Below are 14,849 nucleotides of genomic sequence, written 5' to 3' on the forward strand. Positions count from 1 at the left end.
TAACACTAGGCTGACCCTTGACAGGATGTTCGACGGGCGTTTCCTAGGACGTGGAGGACGCATAAATTGGCCAGCCCGTTCTCCTGATCTTACACCTCTCGACTTCTTTCTGTGGGGTACGTTAAAGGAGAATGTGTACCGTGATGTGCCTACAACCCCAAAGGATATGAAACAACGTATTGTGGCAGCCTGTGGCGACATTACACCAGATGTACTGTGGCGTGTACGACATTCATTACACCAGAGATTGCAATTGTGTGCAGCAAATGATGGCCACCACATTGAACATCTATATGGCCTGACATGTCGGAACACACTCTATTCCACTCCGCAATTGAAAACGGAAACCACGTGTGTACGTGTACCTCACCCCTCATGGTAATGTACATGTGCGTCAGTGAAAAAGACCAATAAAAAGGTGTTAGCATGTTGACGCAATGTGCTGTTCCAGTCTCTTCTGTACCTAAGGACCATCACCATTACCTTTGGATCCCTACGTAATTCGGTGCTCTCCGATACACACGATCGAACAGCGGAGGAGTGGTACTCAAGCGTCAAATTTAGGTTACTATATCTCCGGATGTAATTAACATTTTACAATGCAACAAACGGTACTGATTACGTATTTGTTTATATGTTCAGATGTGCTAACAAAACTAACGGGGCTCCATTTAAAAACACATAGGTTTGTGTTAAAAAACATACTTCTGTGCATATTTTTATGGTTTGTATTAACCAATTACACTAGCCCCTCTCCTCACGTTCGGTCTGTGGAATCGATTCGTCAGTATTTGATGTGGTTTACGAAATATATCCAGCGGTAATGTTAGGTGACTCACCCTGTATATAAACAGTTCGACATTCTGAGCTTGTTTGAGTCTGTTACAGCTTTCTGTGTCTCTGGTAATGTCCAGCACAGGGAGACGACATATTAGGCAGAAAATAATGTCTTGAACCACAGACTAATGCCCATAACACAAATATCAGCAATATCGTAATAAAACAATATTTTCCGCATCGGGATAGTCTGCTCACAGTAACAGAAATATCGAAGTTTGACTTGATTGAAACAAGGATTTGAATTAAATTAATTAAGCTAAATGAATCTAGTTACTATGACTTAGTGAGTGATGGGTCACATTACCAATATAAAGTGGCGACTGCCACTTCCGTGTGTAAAAAGTTATTGTGTGAATATTGCTTGCGGTTATCAAAAAACCAATGAAACTGAGTAGATATATGTGACAGTTTTCAAATATAAATTGTATCTTCTCGCTCTCAGAGTAAGCAGAAAAGTGGAATTGTTTAACGTGTCGCACTTGACAACTCTTTTGGTGAATCGGTGGACACACACAGTAGCTCTTTGTTCAACGACCCCGCCGCCCGTCAACATATAGAGTTTGTCGGGTTGTCCCTTGAGTGTAGAGGTGCGTGGCGGTTCGCCTTCGTGCTTGCATATGTCGGCCAGTGGATCAGGTAATCTCTTATGAAGGTCGAAGCGCCCCCACTGCAGCTTATAAACTTCCTAAGCCCCCCCACAACTCACTTGCATCTGAAATATGAGCGGAACACGGTTACTATGTAAGCTCAGAAAAAAGAACATCTTGAAAGATTAGTGGTAGGACGTTCATATTCATAGGGCATGCACATTAGTACGTTCTGCAAAAATGATTAGCATTTCAGTCAGTTCGGTGGAGCATGTGTGCCGTTGACTAGTGGGTACAGGTCCCGCCATGGGCCCTGGTACCTTGTTCATGCGTGGTGGCATCGACGCGTATAAGAAGCTGGATGCGTCGGAAACCTCTTTCTGATGCTATTCATGCCGCATGCACCTCGTTCCAAAATTCATCCGTGGTGGTTCGCATTGGGTCACAGCACTGCACCCTTCGTTTTATCATATTCCACACATTCTCCATTGGAGCAAGTCTGTGATCTGGCGGGTCAGGAAAAAAAGACGACGTCTTATGACACCAAGAAGTCACGTGTTCACACAGCAATAGGTGGTCGTGCATTTCCTTGCTGAAAAATGGCGTCTGCGGAGTTGTGGAGAAGGCATGTGATTAGATGTCGCTGGATTTCATTCACATAGGTCACACTGCTCGTAGTGCCGTGGACTAGTGCCAACTATGATTTGTTGTTGTGTCTAATAGCACCCCGCATCATAAGGCCTTGAGTTGCCGCTATACGTCTTTTACTGCCTCCCCTGTGTGTGGCGAACCAAAATGCGGCCATCATTTTCAAGTAAACAGGACGTGGATTCGTCCGAAAACAGTATCTGATGCCATTCCTGTCACCAGTGGTGTCATTTCATACACCATTGCCGTCTAGCATATCTCTTCATATTCGTCAAAGATAGGCGAAGAAGTGGACGGCATGATCGTAATCCATGCCGTAAAAAACAGCGACGCACTGTCACCTCTGATAGTGTACGGTGTGTTACACTGTTCCAATGTTGCGCCAGAGCCGAGGAGGAGACACACCTGTCCGGCAATGCCTTTCGTATGAGGTGTCGATGTTCCCGGGGGATGGTCTGGTGCGAGTTGACCCATCTCGTCATCTTCTTTGGCCTTCCGTAAATCATTCTGCAGACATCCGTTGCACTGCCGGAACATTTCGCCCCACACGAGCAGTAATTTCCCGGCTGGATGCATCACATTCTGTTATGCCAATAACGCGCCCCCTTTCAGACTCACTGATCTGACGGTACGGTTCGCGCATACGTCTGCGAGGCATCCTGCATGTCTGCTCAGCTCACACTGAGCCATTACCGTCTGTTTATAGTGACAACGAGAGCCAAGGCACATTTTAACTTTAGGTGGTATTGCCACGCGATATCGATGTTTACCTCGAACATGCGGGCCGACATGTTTGAAACGCTAATCATTTCTTGGGAACATGCAAATGTACATGTCCTACGAAGATGTATGTCCTATCTCTTGTCGTTCAAGGTGGCTTTTTTTTTTTACATTAGTACACAACCTCAGCACAAAACCATGTTAAATGACCCTATGCTGTCACACTTGTAGAGTGAAATGAGACGTCCAGAGGACAGTTAATGTGTTCAATGAACTTCTTTTTCTGGCCACCGACCGGGAAGCGTGGTGCACGTGTCCAGTCGCTTCCCATGTGCAACAATATATGTCCGGCATTGGTGACAACGCAAAGAGTGGGCCTGAGCTTGTAAGTAGGCTGTTTGGGTTTTTTATATTGGTAACGCCACGTAGCGCTCTGTATGAAAATCACTGGCTGTGCTGTGTGCAGTCATTGGCTGGTTGGCATTGTTGTAATACTCGGAATTGTAGTGTTGGGCAGCTGGATGTTAACAGCAGTTGCGCAATTGGAGGTGAGCCACCAGTAGTGGTGGATGTGGGGAGACAAATGGCGAAGTTTTGAAATTTGTAAGACTGGATGTCATGAACTGCTATATATATTATGACTTTTGATGATATGAAGGTAAATACATTGTTTGTTCTCTATTAAAATCTTTCATTTGCTAACTAATCCCTATCAGTAGTTAGTGCCTTCCGTAGTTTGAATCTTTTATTTAGTTGGCAGTAGTGGCGCTCGCTATATTGCAGTACTTCGAGTAACCAAGATTTTTGTGAGGTAAGTGCATTGTGAAAGGTATAGGTTAATGTTAGTCAGGGCCATTCTTTTGTAGGGATTTTTGAAAGTGAGATTGCGTTGCGCTAAAAATAATGTGTGTCAGTTTAAGCACAGTCTTGTATAATTTTTCTAAGGGGACGTTTCAAGCTTAGTGTCACTCGAATGCCCCTGTCAGCGACGTCTCCAGCTGCGACCGTGATGACAAAATGGAGGCGGAGCTGATGATGGTCACGAATTTCGTCCACTGATCGTGTAGCTCCCTCGTTAATCAGGACAGTTGACCTGTCTCGTGGTCGAACAGCGGACCCCGTACAGCTTTCAGGGATGTCGCTCCAGCAGTCACACGCTCACGGTGTAGGCTGTGGTACTGAGATGAGAATCGTTTAGTACACGAATGGCTGAGTACTTATACGTTCCATACTGTGTTTGTTTAAGACTTAAGGCACGTACTCTAAACACTTCCGTGGTGGCAAGTGAGAAAAGACTTCCATACTTCCGCTAGCGTATTGCAGCGTCGGCTGTTGCCACGCCGTGCCCAACTGGCTCCGCACTACAGGCGCGTGGCGAAGCCACGTGAATAGCCCTGGTCTACGCCGGTCGCTATGCAAGAGCAAGCGGACACACGCGGCTGGCAGTTCACTCACTGGGTATCACGCCGCGCTCACTGACCGGGTGAAGGGCAACAGCCGCGCAACCACACCATGCGGGTAAGAAAACAGACACGCTAAAGGAACTCGGTCTGGATCACCTGTCTCGCACGCTCCGGGTGACGTCAGAAGCCACAGCAGCGCGTCCAGAGCTTCGACACAACGTAGCGCCACTAATGGCCCCGGCAACCGTTCAGATGCATTTAGAATTTCAATTTCTTTTTAGCTATCGATTTTCGATTTTTCTATAGAGAAGGTGCGTGCCTTATGCCCGAGATTCACTGAGAATTACCACAGTATAACAAAAAAATTAAAATGAAAACCGAATATTTAATGTTATTGAAAGACACTTTTTCAGTTGTGGAACTGCATTTTTTTGGTGGAATAATAGCTGGTGAATTAAAGCTAACTTTCAGTCAGCTGGTAAAATAGCACTAACATTTAGATATACTTTGATCAGAACGAGTTAAACAGATTTACGTTGGGTGTGACAAGAAACTATGATTGTAAACTTTCTTTATAATTAGCTAAAAACTTCAAATCACACCGTAGGCTTTCATGAATAAATCGAACAAGTGAAGTAGCAGCATTTGATAATACAGGACAAAAAGAGAAAGGAAGCGAAAAGTGTAGTGGTGAAACGAGATGGGTATTACTCGAGCAGATGTCTGATGGATAGTTATTCAAATAAGCAGGACGTTCAAACAAATTTATTCACCAATAAATTACCTGGAAATTATATAACGAATAACATATAATTCCACTGTATTTTGTTTACTTTTTATACAAAATTAATATCTGTGCCCTTGATTCAGTGCCGTCTCTGTTCTATAAATAATTTATTAATGGTTTGTCCATAAATCTATCTTTTTAGCTCAGTGGTTAAAGTTCCTGACTGCAAAACATAGGCTTGGGGTTCGATCCGAAGTTTCTCCGTTATTATCTCTTCTTCCCCCTATAGCTATGACAATAATGCCAAGTCAAATTGCACCGTGTTCCGGAGTTCGTTTTGAAATCTAGATCCTCCTATAACTGGTTGTATCTGTTCAGAGTTGCCAGAAGTCTAGCGAACACCACCTTACCAAATTAAACGCTGCAGTACTGAAACCATCGTTTAAGTAGAGCACAGTTTTACTTGATTTACAGTGTAATAAATGAAACATAAAAGTATTTATAGGTGGACAGCCACAACAGTTTACGCTATAACGAATTTGGGGAGTCGTAAAGTTAAGCAGCCAATTTAGTCAGCCAGCTGTAGGTCAGTCGTGACCTATAAGCCGAGCGAGATGAACGTGGAATATGTTACGCCCTTTCTCTCATAAGAAACGTACATTATAATTATAAAAACTATTTTTTCGTCGTTTTACGTGCTTTAGAAGCTGCGGATTATAAGTTCTCTTACTTAGTTAGATGTTGGTGCATACAGAAACTATAGTGACTCATCTATTTTTATGTAACGAGCATTGCATGAAAATATCGTTAGTAAAAATTACCAAATATCAAAGAAGAACCCCATGTCAAACAAGGGAGTACAGATGCCGTGCGCTATTGTAGGAGACGAGGCATTTGCTATATCTGATTATTTAATATTTTCTTAAGAAGGAAGGAGTTTAATAAACAATAAAAGAAACTTTAAAAACTGGTCGTATCGGACTAGGTGTTTCATAGAAAACACTCTTTCAAATAAACGGTGAATGGAGTATTTTTCATCGCGCGGAAAATGTTCGAAATGAATTTGCAGTTGCCGTAATATATGCATGCTGTGTTTTACAAAATAATGTGCCAGAAACAGATGACACAAATCTGAAGACACATAGCACGTCTCTCCAGAAATGGGAGTTCTTCAAGTCCTGTGGTCATAATGAAATTTGTTTCAGGGTGTAGGGAGGGTCAGGCTGCTTCGACAACTGCACGGACGCTGAACGCAGCCATCTAAGTTCTGCAAGAGACAACCTGCTCACTACTGGCAACGCTGAAGCCTGCTGGCTGTCACAGCGGCCCAGTACGCGGGCTACAATGCACCACCTATTTCTTTGTTGGCTGCCGCAGAAGGCCTGCCAAGTGCGTTACTGCCTTACTTCACTAACGACAAGGCCACCTTCATCTGTCACTGCACCTGCCAATACGTCTGTCCCTTGCACTGCTAACATGTCGCAACAACTCTACGTATGCAGCCAACGATAAGAATGCAGCCGACAAGAACTCTCAATCTTCGAAACTTGTCTTAGGTTACTTACATTCTCAGATATGCGCGTTGTAGTGCTACAAAATGAGTGAACCAAGCAAAAACTCAGTGGTTCCTAAAGTTTAGCTTCACCAAACTTTTAATTTCAAGTCGCCTAAAACGTTTATGGAGTGCTGCTGGGCGTTCAAAGTAATCTAAAATATTTTAGGGTTAATTCTGAGTGATCTTGTCGCCAGAATATGAAACAGTACTTCATTCCGCTTCCGTCTATGCAATTCTGCAGAGCTCTGAGATTCAAAATTTCGGAAGAGATCCTCGGTTCGAGGATAAAAAAAGAGTTCATAATATTGCAGTACACTCGCAACTTGCGGATTGTTGAAGTGGCAAGAGACGATTGTAAGACTTTTTCACCTTTCCGTACCGACTGCAATTATTACAGGAAAGTCTTACGCACAATTTAAAAACATGCAGTCCACGTTTATTGCTGTCCATGGCTAATGGAGGCTTACAACAAACTTTATACATATAATAGCCACAGAAATATCAAAGAAATAGCGTAACGCTTTCAGAATGTCATTATAACGTAAAAAAGAACATTTTATCAGTGATGCGATTTTAGATGGGATGTTAAAGTCAAATCACAATGAATTATTGCCAAACACTACAAAAGAATTGACGATTTCTCAATTTTTGCTGAAGTAGACTATGAGCTGAAAGTCAAACTTCCTTCTTCTTCTCGTGGTCTTCAGTCCTGAGACTGGTTTGTTGCAGCTCTCCATGCTAATCTATCCTGTGCAAGCTCCTTCATCTCCCAGTACCTACTGCAATCTACATCCTTCTGAATCTGCTTAGTGTATTCATCTGTTGGTCTCCCTCTACGATTTGTAACCTCCACGCTGCCCTCCAATGCTAAATTTGTGATCCCTTGATGCCTCAGGACATGTTCTACCAGCCGATCCCTTCTTCTAGTCAAGTTGTGCCACAAACTTCTCTTCTCCCAAATCCTATTCAATACCTCCTCATTAGTTATGTGATCTACCCACCTAATCTTCAACATTCTTCTGTAGCACCACATTTCGAAAGCTTCTATTCTCTTCTTGTCCAAACTATTTATTGTCCATGGTTCACTTCCGGACATGGCTACACTCCATACAAATACTTTCAGAAACGACTTCCTGACACTTAAATCTATACTCGATGTTAACAAATTTCTCTTCTTCAGAAACGCTTTCCTTGCCATTGCCAGTCTACATTTTATATCCTCTCTACTTCGACCATCATCAGTTATTTTGCTCCCCAAATAGCAAAACTCCTGTACTACTTTAAGTGTCTCATTTCCTAATCTAATTCCCTCAGCATCACCCGGCTTAATTCGACTACATTGCATTATCCTCGTTTTGCTTTTCTTGATGTTCATCTTATACCCTCCTTTCAAGCTACTGTCGATTCCGTGCAGCTGCTCTTCCAAGTCCTTTGCTGTCTCTGACAGAATTACAATGTCATCGGCGAATCTTAAGGTTTTTATTTCTTCTCCATGGATTTTAATACCTACACCGAATTTTTCTTTTGTTTCCTGTACTGCTTGCTCAATATATAGATTGAATAACATCGGGGAGAGGCTACAATCCTGTCTCACACCCTTCCCAACAAGTGCTTCCCTTTCCTGCCCCTCAACTCTTATAACTGCCACCTGGTTTCTGTACAAATTGTAAATAGCCTTTCGCTCCCTGTATTCTATCCCTGCCACCTTTAGAATTTGAAAGAGAGTATTCCAGTCAACACTGTCAAAAGCTTTCTCTAAGTCTACAAATGCTATAAACGTAGATTTGCCTTTCCTTAATCTTTCTCCTAAGGTAAGTCTTAAGGTCAGTATTGCTTCACGTGTTCCAACATTTCTACGGAATCCAAACTGATCTTCCCCGAGGTCGGCTTCTATCAGTTTTTCCATTCGTCTGTAAAGAATTCGTGTTAGTAGTTTGCAGCTGTGACTTATTAAACTGATAGTTCGCTAATTTTCAGATCTGTCAACAGCTGCTTTCTTTGGGATAGGAATTATTATATTCTTCTTGAAGTCTGAGGGTATTTCGGCTGTCTCGTACATCTTGGTCACCAGATGGAAGAGTTTTGTCAGGACTGGCTCTCCCAAGGCTGTCAGTAGTTCTAATGGAATGTTTGTTGTCTACTTCCGGGGCCTTGTTTCGACTCAGGTCCTTCAGTGCTCTGTCAAACTCATCGCGCAGTATCGTATCTCCCATTTCATCTTCATCTACATCCTCTTCTATTTCCATAATATTGTCCTCAAGTACATCGCCCTTGTATAGACCCTCTATATACTCCTTCCACCTTTCTGCTTTTCCCTCTTTGCTTAGAACCGGGTTTCCATCTGAGCTCTTGATATTCATACAAGTGGTTCTCTTTTCTCCAAAGGTCTCTTTAATTTTCCTGTAGGCAGTATCTATCTTATCCTACTGAGATAAGCCTCTACATCCTTACATTTGTCCTCTAGCCATCCCTGCTTAGACATTTTGCACTTCCTGTCGATCTCATTTTTGAGACGTTTGTATTCCTTTTTGCCTGCTTCATTTACTGCATTTTTATATTTTCTTCTTTCATCAATTACATTCAATATTTCTTCTTTTACCCTAGGATTTCTGCAAGCCCTCGTCTTTTTACCTACTTGATCCTCTGCTGCCTTCACTCTACTTTATTTCTTTCCCCTATTCCTGTCAATTGTTCCCTTATGCTCTCCCTGAATCTCTGTACAACCTCTGGTTTAGTCAGTTTGTCCAGGTCCCATCTCTTTAAATTCCCACCTTTCTGCAATTTCTTCAGTTTTAATCTACAGTTCATAACCAATAGATTGTGGTCAGAGTCCACATCTCCCCCTGGAAATGTCCTACAATTTAAAACCTGGTTCCTAAGTCTCTGTCTTACCTTTATATAATCTATCTGATACCTATTAGTATCTCCAGGATTCTTGCATGTATACAACCTTCTTTTATGATTTTTGAATCAAGTGTTAGCTATGATTAAGTTATGCTCTGTGCAAAATTCTACCAGGCGGCTTCCTCTTTCGTTTCTTAGCCCCAATCCATATTCACCTACTACGTTCCCTTCTCTCCCTTTTCCTACTGTCGAATTCCAGTCACCCATGACTATTAAATTTTCGTCTCCCTTCACTACCTGAATAATTTCTATTATCTCATCATACATTCCTTCAATTTCTTCGTCATCTGCAGATCTAGTTGGCATATAAAATTGTACTACTGTAGTAGGCATGGGCTTCGTATCTATCTTGGCCACAATAATGCGTTCACTATGCTGTTTGTAGTAGCTTACCCGCATTCCTATTTTCCTATTCATTATTAAACCTACTCCTTGCATGACCCCTATTTGATTTTGTGTTGATAACACTGTAGTCACCTGACCAGAAGTCTTGTTCCTCCTGCCACCGCACTTCACTAATTCCCACTATATCTAACTTTAACCTATCCATTTCCCTTTTTAAATTTTCTAATCTACCTGCCCGATTAAGAGATCTGACATTCCACGCTCCGATGCGTAGAACGCCAGTTTTATTTCTCCTGATAACGACGTCCTATTGAGTAGTCCCCGCCCAGAGATCCGAATGGGGGATTATTTTACCTCCGGAATATTTTACCCAAGAGGACGCCATCATCATTTAACCATACAGTAAAGCTGAATGCCCTCGGGAAAAATTCGGCTGTAGTTTCCCCTTGGTTTCAGCCGTTCGTAGTACCAGCACGGCAAGGCCGTTTTGGTTATTGTCACAAGGCCAGGTCAGTCAATCATCCAGACTGTTGCCCCTGCAACTACTGAAAAGGCTGCTGCCCCTCTTCAGGAACCACACGTTTGTCTGGCCTCTCCACACATACCCCTCCGTTGTGGTTGCACCTACGGTACGGCTATCTGTATCGTTGAGGGACGCAAGCCTCCCCACCAACGGCAAAGTCCATTTTTCATGGAGGGAGGGAGTCAAACTTCCTAATCCTGATTAAAGGCGAATTCTGGAGTGCATTGCATGTGTAGAACGTATTTTCTTTAATGTCATGAGGGTAAACATCTATAAATCAAAAATGGTTCAAATGGCTATGAGCACTGTGGGACTTAACTTCTGAGGTCATCAGTCCCCTAGAACTTAGAACTACTTAAACCTAACTAACATAAGGACATCACACTCATCCATGCCTGAGGCTGTATTCGAACCTGCGACCGTACTGGTCGCGCGGTTCCGGACTGTAGCGTCTAGAACCGCTCGGCCAATACGGCCGGCCATGCGTAAATCAATTTAAGTTTTTCATGGGATGTTTAAAAAAAGAGTTGTTCTGAAGACTAATTAATAAAACAGAAAGTACATTCCTTTGATGAATAACAAAGCATTTAAGACTGGGAAAGCAAATTGTCAACACTGAAGAGCCAAAGAAACTGCTACATCTGCCTAATATCGTGTACCGCTCCCGTGAGCACGCAGAAGTGAAGCAGCGCAACGTGTCATGCACTCTGAAGTAGTGCTGGAGGGAATTGACACTATGAATCCTGCAGGGCTGTCCATAAACCCGTAAGAGTACCAGGGGCTGGAGATGTCTCCTGAGCAGCACGTTGCAATGCATCTCGGATGTGCTCAATAATGTTCATGTCGGGGGAATTCTGTGGCCAGTGGAAGCGTTTAAACTCAGCAGAGTGTTCCTGGATCGACTCTATAGCAATTCTGGACGTGTGAGGTGTCACATCCTGCTGGATTTGCTCACGTCTGTTGGAATGCACCATGTACATGAATGGTTGCAGGATGCTTACGTACGTGTCACTTGTCAGAGGTGCCTCTAGACGTATCAGGGATCCCATATCACTCCAACTGCACACACCCTACACCATTACAGAGCCTTCACTAGCTTGTACAATCCCCAGCTCACACCTTGGGTCCATGGATTCATGAGGTTGTCACCATACCCGAACAAGTCCATCTGCTCAATACTGTATGAAACGGGACTCGTACGACCAGGAAACATATTTCTAGTCATCAACAGTCAAATGTCCGTATTGACGATCCGAGGCGAGGCGTAAACCTTTGTGTTGTGTAGTCATCAAGAGTACACGAGCGGGCCTTCGCCTCTAAAAGCCAATATAATGGTGTTTCGTTCAATGGTTCAGATGTTGACACTTGTTGATAGTCCAGTATTGAAGTCTGCAGCAATTTGAGGAAGGATTGAACTTCTGTCACGTGGAATGTTTCTCTTCAGACGTCGCTGGTCCCATTCTTGCAGGATCTTTTCGGGCCCCAGCGGTGTCGGAGATTTGATGTTTCATCGTAAACCTGATGTTCATGGTAGACTCGTGAAATTTTCGTACGGGAAAATCCTCACTCCATCGCTACCTCGAAGATGCTGTATCCAATAGCTCGTGTGCTGACTAATGTGGTACTACACTCAGTTCCGAACTCATATTCCAAAACCTAAAATTCAAAACAAGACGTCGATGTGAATGAGAATAAAATGACATAATGTGACATTTACGACAGTTTCCAGAACACAGTCAATATTCTATCATTATCATGCATTTGTGGAATCCTGTGGTCAGCCAAATTTGAACAGTATTACACACTCTAACCACATTTTTAGATACTGTGAAGAATGGCATACCTGTGTCGGCTGCTAGCTGCTACGAGTCCGTGCCGCTGTGGCGCAGCAGTGTGCATGGCCAGAGCTGAGGCAGACTGCTTTTTATTGGTTCCCGTGAGGAGAACTGACAACAGCGTTTCGGTTCCCTAGGACTGTTCGGCATCGCTTTCAAAATGCTTATTGAATAATGTTGGGGCTCTGTTTCGAAAACAAGACCGCTCGGTGTGGTCGCGCACCAAAGCTATCGGCAAAATGGCGCAAAAATTCAGAATAGGGCCCCAGGGCTCTACTCCGCTTCATAACGCCAGTCGACTGTGTTTAGCGTCGCGGTGAGAACACTCTCGCCCACCTGCCGCTGCCTCTGTTGCCGCTCGCTTCCACTCTGGCGTATTCCTGACCGAATTCGGTCGGTTTGCTACAATAGTATAATCCTGTCGCTACTTTCTTTTAATAACAACAGAATTTTGCATTGAATGTTAACATAAGACGGTCATGCGTTTTAATATAAGATTACTTTGACTTGATATTCATTTTTAATTCACTTACTTGTGAAGAAAAGCAAATTAAACATGGTAGCATAGCATAAGATACGAGCAAAGCCCGATTCAGGCAATCTCATCAATTAAATACCATTGTCCCTAAAATCTTAGGTTAAACAAGTTACCGCTCAACAATACGTCTTACCGTGACTGCAGTGAGTGTATTAGGGAGTAGACGACTTATGAAAATAGAATATCTCCGTTTCATTTCTTGTTACAATGGTTCCATGACTTTTCATCATGCATTAACTTCACTATTTCCTGGAAACTGCATGACCATATCGGTTTGTCAAAGAAGAATTAAAGAAAGACGTGGTTTTCATGTAAAAATAGTCCATCGTAATTTTGAAGTATCAAATAGTAGATCTGTTCAATAAATAACCAGGAAAGGTGTATGAAAATTACAAAACTTCGACAAAATTTGTGCTTCTTTGTTATTTTTTCATGGTATCTTGGAGCTATTATGAAATGGGTCCGGCTCGCCTGCGTCACGAACTGGGTGCTGGAAATCAGTGAAACGAGATGGTGGCACCCTTGCAGGTTTACACCTCTGTGCAGCAGTAGAATGTCATTAAATATCTCTTATCTGAATGGCTGAAATCAGTCGAAAAGCACCGTTGCATTCACAAGTGTACGAGTGAACAGGTAAGTTCAAAGAGAATGCATGAAGTGTTGAAGATTCACCACACCCAGAACTTTCTGTTTGTGCAGTCATTGAGAACAATATTGCGTCAGGTTTGGAGTTGATAAAGGAAAACAGGGTGTTGTGATTAGTGTTACTACAGCAACGATAAACATTTTTATTGGATCACCATAGTTTTCACGACATAGTGTTGCTGAAGAATGTGAGTGCGAGGTTCCATTCTCGTAATAGATTCTTTTTAAAAAATATTCGGTTTTTTATTGAATGACCCTTGTATCTTCTTGTATAAGTTGAATCATTTTCAGTCAGCACGATATTTACAACCTAGTTGCTATAAGCGAATTATACGATCCCGTACATGAAACAGATTACTACTTGATGGTGTAGCGAGAACAACTTTGAAATTCAAGTGGTAAATGTAAATTCATTGGTGACAGCCTCGTCGTTTTTGACAGTAGCTAAACATTTACTATGCCGACGTCAGATTTCCGGGTAGCATTCGCTACGTGGCAGTTTTTCAACGGTACTAGTGGCGGCATCAGTGCAAAATGAAATTTTTGTCACATTAAACAACCGGGAGACATAATTCCTCCCACCACATCTTTCCATACATCAGCATTCATCTCGATGTCTCCACTTGTTCAATACCCGAAATACGGAGCAATCACATTCGAATGTACTGAAACGCTGGTGTGATAGAACAAGTGTTTTAACTTACACCATTCATCCACACACGAGCTGAATATGCCGACATGTTATTCATTTACAGCAGCTTTATATACAACTACATCATACTGACTAAGTCACATAACGATGTGTGGCGGGGGAGATAGTCCTGGTACCACTGTTCCCTGTTATACTCTCGAATGGCGCCTGGGAAGAATGATTGTCAGTCAGCCTCTGATTAGCTCTAATTTCTCCAATTATCTTTTCATGGTCATTCTGCAAGATGTATGTGAGAGGAAACAATACGTTACCCGACTTATCTCGGAAAAATCTCTTTCGAAATTTCAGTAGTAAACCTCTCGATGATCCACGTCTCTGTTTTATGGTCTGACTTCGTTGACGAATGATGTGGGTGTCACCATGTTGAATAATGCTTTTGTGTGTTACGGCTCAAACTGTGCGCAATAGGCTGCATGATGCGCAACTTCACTCCCGACGTCCAGAGCGAGGTCCATCTTTGCAACCACGACACTATGCTGAGCGGTACACATGGGCCCAACATCATGCCGAATGGATCACTCACGACTGACATAACGTTTCTTCGCCGATGAATGGAGCATATTCCTTCAATCAGATAATCGTCGGAGACGTGTTTGGAGGCAACCCGGTCAGGCTGAACGCCTTAGACACACTGTCCAGCAAGTGCATCAAGATGGAGATTCCCTGCTGTTTTTGGATGGCATTATATGGGGCCGAAGTACGCCGCTGGTGGTCGTGGAAGTCGCTTTAACAGCTGTACGATACGTGAATAGCATACTCCTACCGATAGCGCAGCCATATCGGCCGCCTTTTGGTGAGGCATTCGTCTTCATGGACATAATTCGGGCTCCCTCGTGCACATCTTGTGAATGTCTTCCTTGAGGATGA

The sequence above is a fragment of the Schistocerca gregaria genome, unplaced genomic scaffold (genome assembly GCF_023897955.1).
Source record: "Schistocerca gregaria isolate iqSchGreg1 unplaced genomic scaffold, iqSchGreg1.2 ptg000248l, whole genome shotgun sequence".
NCBI classification, from domain to species: Eukaryota; Metazoa; Arthropoda; class Insecta; order Orthoptera; family Acrididae; genus Schistocerca; species Schistocerca gregaria.